Source organism: Pseudorasbora parva, chromosome 14, assembly GCF_024679245.1.
Source record: "Pseudorasbora parva isolate DD20220531a chromosome 14, ASM2467924v1, whole genome shotgun sequence".
Classification (NCBI taxonomy): domain Eukaryota; kingdom Metazoa; phylum Chordata; class Actinopteri; order Cypriniformes; family Gobionidae; genus Pseudorasbora; species Pseudorasbora parva.
The window spans coordinates 6,483,441-6,492,423 of record NC_090185.1 but is presented as its reverse complement, the minus strand read 5'-3'; the positions used below and the strand labels follow the sequence as shown (position 1 = coordinate 6,492,423).

At 39.1% G+C, this 8,983-nt stretch overlaps 1 pseudogene; it reads right to left on the bottom strand.

Moving 5' to 3' along the window:
* Nucleotides 1–1,434: 1,434 nt before the first annotated feature.
* The window catches only part of LOC137039679 (uncharacterized), a 36,800-nt pseudogene continuing 29,251 nt past the window's right edge, over nt 1,435–8,983 (bottom strand).

The following is an 8,983-nucleotide window of genomic DNA, read 5'->3' as shown; positions in this document are numbered from 1 at the left end:
TTTAAAGCGGTGTCGATTAATGATGACACCGCTGGATTTAGTCAGGATTCTTGAACATTAGAGATAACTATTTATATTGTAAGCTTCAGCCTCCACAAAATACCACATTTGTCCATATTTTAATCAATATTACCAGTTATTATTAACAACGAATTCCAGTTAACTGCTTTTTCATTGTATAATACTAGTTTCTATTAGTTTCTTTCATTTTCTTGTGCTGTGATATAATTCTGCAACTGCCAGGTGTTGTTATTTAACAAACATTTGTGTCTTGTACATGTAAACATAATAATAACGATTAATAAGCTGTGGCGCGATGTGAAGGGGGAGGAGAATTAATGCGTGCGTCACGTTTAGTCGATAAAATACTTCCGCAAAGGATCCACCTGTGTATCCTCGCTCATGACTCCTCAGGAAGCCTCCTCACTCCTCCATCCTCGCGGTGCGATTAGAGAATTGAGATCTCCTACAAGATGGCTGAGCTCCATCGGTTTCCGGGTCATAGGATGGAGGATGAAGGACGGAGGAGCGAGGAAACGAGGGATATTGAGAAGCACCCTTTATCATTGCCTGATGGAGGAAATAAAGCACTGATATGTTGTGTTTGTGTTTGATCTCAAAGTATATTATAATGTGTCACAAATCAGTGTTTTCTCAGGTTAAAGGAGAAGCCGGGGGAAGTGTGTGTCTACTATAGTAGAGTTATTAGCTATTGTAATGTAAACATTTGCAAATGTTTGAAATATGTTAAAAACATGAATCTTTATGTCTGAACGCTTTCAAATATGCCTACAAATAAAGTCTGTATTCCTCCAGGAGGCGCTCGACATAATAAATGTAATAATGGAGCCTCAGAGTGAGAAAACTTTATTGATAAAGTCAAGCAAATACATATGACAGATATACAGCAGTAGAAGTGAGATCTGTGTCTCGCCTTAAGAAAATATAAGTGATAAAGCCGTTCAAACTATATTAAAAAAATCAGACACTGAAAATGTAAAGAGAGGAGAGCGCTTATGTCTCCATGTGTTTATGTTCAGCTAGTAGAGGATTTGATTATGATTAGAAACATCTGATCTGAACACCATTAACCAGCTCTGACTGAACAATAATAACCCTGAAAGACAGACAAGACCCTTTAAGAGCGTTTAAAGCCCCCAATCAAATATGAAAGATTAGATTGTTCTCAAATCATCTTCTAGGTTGGTTATGAGTCTCCGATAAATGAACATCAATCGCAGCAGACGCTTCTGCTCAGATCAGATCGACTCCATGATAAACTGACAGGCAAATGACACTAGAAGAGCCTCTAAAGAACAGCTGCTTCACATTTCAGTCATTTCTGAAAAAGATTAATATATTAAAAGCCATTAAAAACAATGACTCTCACAAATATTAATGTAGGTTAAATCAGTTTGTGAGAAATTTCAGCAGTCATGTACCTGATGTGTGAATATGAGCTTGATCTCGTTCAGCTCTTCTGGATCTGATCTCATAAACCACAAGCATGACAGTAGCCACGCCCACCAGAGCAGAGAGGACCAATCGGATCACAGCTTCAGTGGGACCACAGCAGTGGACTGAGGAATAAAAACATCAAACTGAGATCAGCTCAGTCAATAAACGCTAATATCAGCGCTGACATCAACTAATATCAGCCGTGCTGCCGTACCTGCACATGTGTGACAGAGTTGAGTGATGTCCAGATGTTGAGTCTGGTTGCTGATGGGATTGTTCAGCACACAGCTGTAGGTGTTTTTATCCTGATATTCCACCTCCAGAGGTAGAGAGAGACTGGTGCTGAGATCAGACACACTGATGCTGGACAATAAACTGTTTCCTTTGAACCAGGAGAGAGTCACATGACTCACATTCACCACTGATGAACACACCAGTGAACAATATGAGGATGATGAAGATGAAGAACAGTTTGAAGAGTTACTGCTGATGACAGGAACAGGCAGATGAGCTGAAAACATGAGAGAATAAATATAAATGAGGATGAATGAAGATATTCAAGCAGACGAGGAAGAAACATCGAGAGGAACCAAAACTGATCAAAAGTAGAGCATTTAAAACTCTGATAGAGAAAGTGAAATATAAACCTGCTGTTAATGTAAATAAAATAAAAATGTAATAAAAAAAACTGGTATGTTTTAACTAATTAGTCATGATGAGATACTTCTTTAGATCTAACTGTAATAAAATAAAAAAGTAAAACTGATATTTAACTCACCGTAGACAGCAAGACGAAAAGAACAAGAGTAAGTCCTGAAAAATGTGGCATTAAGTTGATAATCTCCAGCATGTTCAGTTGTGGTGTCTGTGATGGTCAGAGATCCAGTTTGTTTGTCCAGCTTCAGTCTGTCTCTGAATCTCCCATCAAGAACATCATCATATACAGTGAAGCCGTCGTCCATTACACTTTCAGCGATTAAAGTTTTTCCAAACCTCCACGTTACCAGACCATCATCCGTCACTTTAGTGAGACTAGAGTGTAGGATGACTAAATCTCCCTCCATCACTGACACTGAATCATCAAACACACACACACACACACACACACACACACACACACACACACACACACACACAACAAACAGAAATCAGGGTTGTCACAGATAAACAGATTATAATGGTTTATTAAATTCAATAGTTTCAAATTAAATTGGAAATATCATAAAACAAACAAAAAAGATACAAAATGGTGTATGAATATAACCACTGTTATTAGAAAAATGGGTTTTGTTTTGAACTCACCTATGACAGTGAGATAGAAATAAATACTCATAGAGTTGATCTCTAGTTTATATTCTCCAGCATGTTTAGTAGTGATGTTTGTGATGGTCAGAGATCCAGTTTGTTTGTCCAGCTTCAGTCTGTCTCTGAATCTCCCATCAAGAACATCATCATATACAGTGAAGCTGTCGGCCGTTACATTGATTTCAGCGATAAAATTGGCTCTTCTCCCGAATCTCCACCGAATCTGATAATAATCCTTCATTTCGGTAAGACGAGAGTTCAGTGAGATTGAATCTCCCTCCTTCACTGATATTTTAACTGTATCATCAAACACACACACACACGGAGCAAATTTGGATTAATAATTTAATATTTGTACTTCTTATAATATATAAAACGGGTGAAACTGATATTTAACTCACCAAAGACAGTGAGATCAAAGTCCTTTAAATTATGTCTGAAACGGTTGGGATCTAGTCTATAATGTCCAGTATGTTCAGGTCTGGTGTCTGTGATGGTCAGAGATCCAGTTTGTTTGTTCAGCTTCAGTCTGTCTCTGAATCTCCCATCAAGAACATCATCATATACAGTGAAGATGTCGGCCGTTACATTGATTTTAGCGATTAAAGTGTTTCCAAACCACCACTGAATCAGATCATAATACTTCAGTTCAGTGAGATCAGAGTCTAGAGTGACTGAATCTCCCTCCGTCACTGTCACTGACCACGACTGCACTCCTGAAGAACAGATTACAGCTTTAAAATCACTTTATGTTGGTTTGATGAAGCTTCACTAAAATACTTTTTGAAATAATATTCTGCAGCACAAAGACAAAAGATGATGACTGAAAAGAGAAATAGATGTATATATGTAACGTAACAATAACTAAAAGAGAATAAGTCACATATACTTCATATCAGTGTGCTAGGTCATATTATCAGATTTTAAAGATGAAGGAAGCAACTTCATGACTGCAGTGTTAAGAGAGGAACAGCCTGCCGCAACACAAATTTCCTCCAAAATAATAGCCTCTTTTAGCCTAGAAATCTAGACGCACCCTAGCGGCAGCAAATTTAATCTGCCTGCAAGTGTCGTCTAGGAACTCTCAATACCCTTCTGAGCTGTATTCCTCTCACTCTGGACAGGCCAATCACATCGTGTATAGAGTCAGTGGGCGGGGTCATAATGACGACGGCCGAGTTGCGTTTGCGTGCTTCTAGTAAACACAGAAACTGGCGAACAGCGGCGGTCTTTTGAATCAGCTTTGACCGCGACTCTGGAAGACTTGGAGTTAAGCTTTTCTCTGAGAAAAGAACAAAGAACGGCACTGAAGTCATTCTTAAAAAGGGAAGATGTGTTCGGGGTTTAGCTGACCGCATACGGTGAATGTTTAATTTATCAACGAGCTCTGCTTCACCTTCGGTGCTCTGGTTGGGTGTAGCGCTATCCTATCGCGTGCAGAGGGAGTTTGAAAGACATCCGTTTATCCGCCCCTCGGATTGAGCTGTCAATGGTGAGTTTCCAGACCAAACATCTTGATGTGGGTCTGGCTTGTAAGGCTTAGCCTCTTTAAAAGAGCCTTATGGCGACGCCATTCCTCTATTGGACTGAGCGTGACACCTAGAAGCGAAGTGAAGCCACACGCCTTATAGGCCATAGAATAGCCTCATCACCCAATGAGACATTTTTCCATGATGACAGCAGCTATTTTGTTTACTGCCAATCAAGCAAATAATTCTTCCAATCTACACCACTGGGATGTACGGTTGACATAAGCCCTATTCGGACGGGATTAGTTTAACATGAGGAGGTGGGGGTAAAGTAATTTTACCTCAGGACATCTGTAATATTAATGGTCAATTCGCACGAGATAAATCATCTCAGTAAAACTAGCAGAAGTGGGAGGAGTAACTCGCTTTATGCTCAGCAGTAACCTCCTTGTCGTCGTGTGTATGACGTTGCCATTATCACATGAGCAAACACAACATGAGCGCCAGTCTGAACCCCTAACTATAGCTTATACACGTTATATAAAACAGTTAGGTCCAGTCGAACGATTCTGATGGGATTGTGTTGGTAATAGATGCTTTTTCTAGAGCTAAAATAAGTGTTGTGCTTCTAATAAGTGCTTTTCAACAGAGTTGTCCCACCACCTACAACGCAACTGAATGCTTCAACCACCCATATGTTTGCAAAACGCGCTTTTTTAAAACTTTTAAACAGGCAATGACTGTTTAAATGACAATGGCAATGAATTTTACCGTACATTTTACAGAGGGTCTATTCGATTGGGATTAGTATTACTCATGGTAATTTTTCCAGACCTATTTACAGAAGGTAAAAGTCTCTGTAGTCTTCACTGACATTGTCCCTAATGATTACAGAGATGGCACATTCGGACGGGACTAAAATCACAGAGAACCTCTAGTAATAATGACTTTACACCCACGTCCCCATGTCAAACTAATCCCGTCCGAATAGGGCTATAGATATTCAACGCCTGCACCGGGCAAGACCAAGGGGTCGTACGCTCCCAATCTAGGAGAGGAAAAATCCTCCAAGACCACTGGCTGGGAACGAAAGGGCATCGAAGTGAACTTGGGAACATAACCTGGCCCTGGTCCCAACAAGTGAGTTCTGTTCAGCTCATCGTCCGGTATCGTCTACGTTACGTGCTTGTGTTTCTCCCCATGATTCTCCTGTGTATTCGCCTTATTCACCTGGCGGCCATTTTGAAAACTCTAACGCCGTTGAGGGGTACACAAACCCGGAAGCTGGACTCCAATACGGTACTAATCAGCAGCAGCATTCTGTTTCACTGCACTTCGTCACTCAGGAAAAAATCCTACAGAGGACAAACCTTTCACCGTTTTCCGGAGGATAAGGGATTACATGGAGAGTGGATTAAAAAAAATATCAGAAGGGATCCTGGTCGTAATTTCTGCATTTTACTACAGACGAAGTTCGAAAGACTCAAGCAATAGCAAGACTGGGACATGTCAAGTCAGCTTTATTTAGCGCTTTTACAATACCGATTGATCCAAAGCAGCTTAACGGTGTAAACAGGACAATATTGCAACAAAATTTGATTCGGCTGCAGTCATTCTGGAGAAAACGGTGATGTTATCAGCTTATTTTAATTTATCATATAGTGTCGACGTGGGTAAATCAGTATTATAGTTGATACAGTTAATTTAGATGTGGGAGATATGTGTATGTATAAGCTACTGGATCTTCATATATGTAAAATAAAATGTCCATTTATCTAAAGAATAAAGTACAATTTTATGACACATGGATGATGTCTTTCATAACTTTACAACTGGTCAGAACATCAGAAAGAAATAAGTCATTCAAAAACATTGATAGGCACACTGGTCTAGGTTTGTAAATGGTAACTATGTACATTTATTGGTATGGAGGAGTATGGAAAAAACGTACCAGAAAAGGGCAGAACATTAGAAATTACATTAGGAGGAAAATTAAAAAACATTAACAAATGAAAACTATATACATAAACATATTATCAGTGATGCATTACATGATTTTGTTACACACAGCAGGCAGAAAGTGAGTGACACAGAATGCTGCTATTGATTAGTACTGTGTCGGAGTCCAACTTCCGGGTTTGTGTACCCCACAACGGCGTTAGATTTTTCAAAATGACCGCCAGGTGAATAAGGCGAATGGTGTGGATTATTAGAGTAAAGTCTGTCCTTTGAGTTATTTCCTGAGTCGTGCGCTTCACTACAGCCGCCGTTGCTGACACTAACAGTGAATGTTAATCTTCTCTAACTCATTTAACCAGCAATTTATCACATGATACCAGAACAGAAACAACTGAAGCCATAAAAACACATTTAAAACTCACCATCCAGACGCCACAAACACGAACAGAGCAAAACTAATCTGAGAAACATTTTCTTCATCGGTTCACTGAAAAGCCCACGATAGTGACTCTTAAAATGTCTGAAAGATTGATCTGGAACACTGAACTGTGATATTTATCTGGTTGTGTGTGAATCCTCCCCCAACCTCATTTAGTTTCCGCTCACACATCCGTCTCCTTTAAAGGATTAGTTCACTTCAGAATTAACATTTCATCAAAATTTACTCACCCCATCTCATCAAACATGATGTTTGTTCTGTCTTCAGTCAGAAATAAATTACATTTTTTGAGTAAAATATTCCAGGGTTTTTCTCCATATAGTGGACTTCAACAGCAACCAAAGGTTGAAGGTCCAAATTCCAGTTTCAGTGCAGCTTCAAAGAGCTCAACACGATCCCAGCCGAGGAATAAGGGTCTTATCTAGAAGACCATCTGTGATTATCTCAAAATAAACATTCATATACTTTTTAACAACAAATGCTCATCATACATTGCTCTGCAATTATGCCCTGAATGAAAACTAATAGCACTCTTTCACTCTCAAAGCTAATTAAGAGTGAAATTTTGGATTAGATATCTGGATCTACTGGTGTGTTCTTTGGTGCTGTGAGCTGTCAATCATATCTGACCTCTGACCTGTGACTCTTATTGGACTGTTGATGGATTCACTTTATTTCAGTGTAAAGATGTTTAGTGTGGAGTGGAAGATTATGATCTTCTTATTAGCAGGAGAGAAAATGATGAAACGCTTCCGCCTCAAACTGCTGACACACACAGATACGACAAACATCCAGTAAATGATGTTTAGACACACTGATGTTTGAACAGATAAAACAAGAGAAAAATATCAATTTCGACTGAAAAGTCAGTAAATCACATGTATAATGTTTGCCTGTGTTGTCACAACAAAATTCATGAGTGAACATTAATGCAAACATAAAATAACCTGTAAATGTAATCGTTCATTAGTGAAATATCATTTGGTTACCAGAAAGTTTTGGAAAATTGGATGAAAAAAAAACCCCAGATGTTCATAATCAGATGTTTTGCTTTTGATTGCAGACTTTGGTGGTTTGGTGAATCTAACACGAGTTGATACACACCTCTCTCGTCTCAGTGTGTGCTCTTAATCTCTCTGACGTGCTGTGATGATCTGATAGCATTTAGCTTAGCCCACTAAGCCCAGTTCATTCACTATGGAACCAAACAGAGATCAAGTTAGAAGCGACCAAACACCTCCACGTTTCCCCTATTTAAATACAGTTACACCAATAGTTGAACGATCAAGTGTGGCAACACTAAAAACTTTTGACTCGGTGGTCAAAGCCGAGTCAAAAGCTCTCATTTCTGTCAAAAGGGGGAGATGGGAGATGTGAGGGAGGATTTTTCAGCCAGGACTTTTTACTGTGCCGAGTCAAAGTACTCTCAGAAGTGCTATTCCGCCACACATTATAGTTCTCCTTTTTAATCAGATTAGAAAAGCTCCATGTTTTATTTTATGTCACCATATTTGATCGTTCAACAATTTGTGTAACTGTATTTAAATAGGGAAACGTGGAGGTGTTTGGTCGCTTCTAACTTGATCTCTGTTTGGATAACAAAACAGTTTGTGCGCTTTTTAATATCCATCTAGCTCATGTCTGCAGGGAATGTCATCATCTCCAGATCTGAGGTAATCATGTGTTGGTCCGGGAGGACAACTAGGCCTGTCACGATAGTCAATAAATAAATCAACAAATTTTTCTCGCGCACTTCACGTTGACGCCGTTTTTGCCGTGCACACCCTCGGGCTCATGCGGACGCGTCGAGTATAAACGAGGCTTAAAGCTACAATGAAGTTGCCAATTTGATAAATGCAAGCTAATATTTCAGTTCAATCTTTGTGTGCTAAAAAGGCACAGTTCTTATAGAGATAGTAATACGCATTCTCCTTTTAGCCAAATAAATGAAAAGCATTTCATTAATGTCTTCTCTCTCGCTGTATCAAAATCTCACCGAGCTTTCCTCAAAGATGGTCAAGACAAGTTCAGTTTGTGCAAGATTATATGATATAAAAAATGTTTAATACTGTATCCAAAATTGTGGATAATTAAGCTATATATCATATGTTGAAATACATTTCTGGAGTGTTAATGATTAAAGGTGCCCTAGAATGATAAAGATTTAACCTTGCCATAGTGAAATAATAAGAGTTCAGTACATGGACATCACATACTGTGAGTCTCAAACACCATTGCCTCCTACTTCTTATGTAAATCTCGTGAATCAAAAACACCACGGAAAAATAAGTGCTTCTCAACATAAACCCAACCGTGACGCAAGCGTTGGGGATCATTTATATGCACGCCCCCA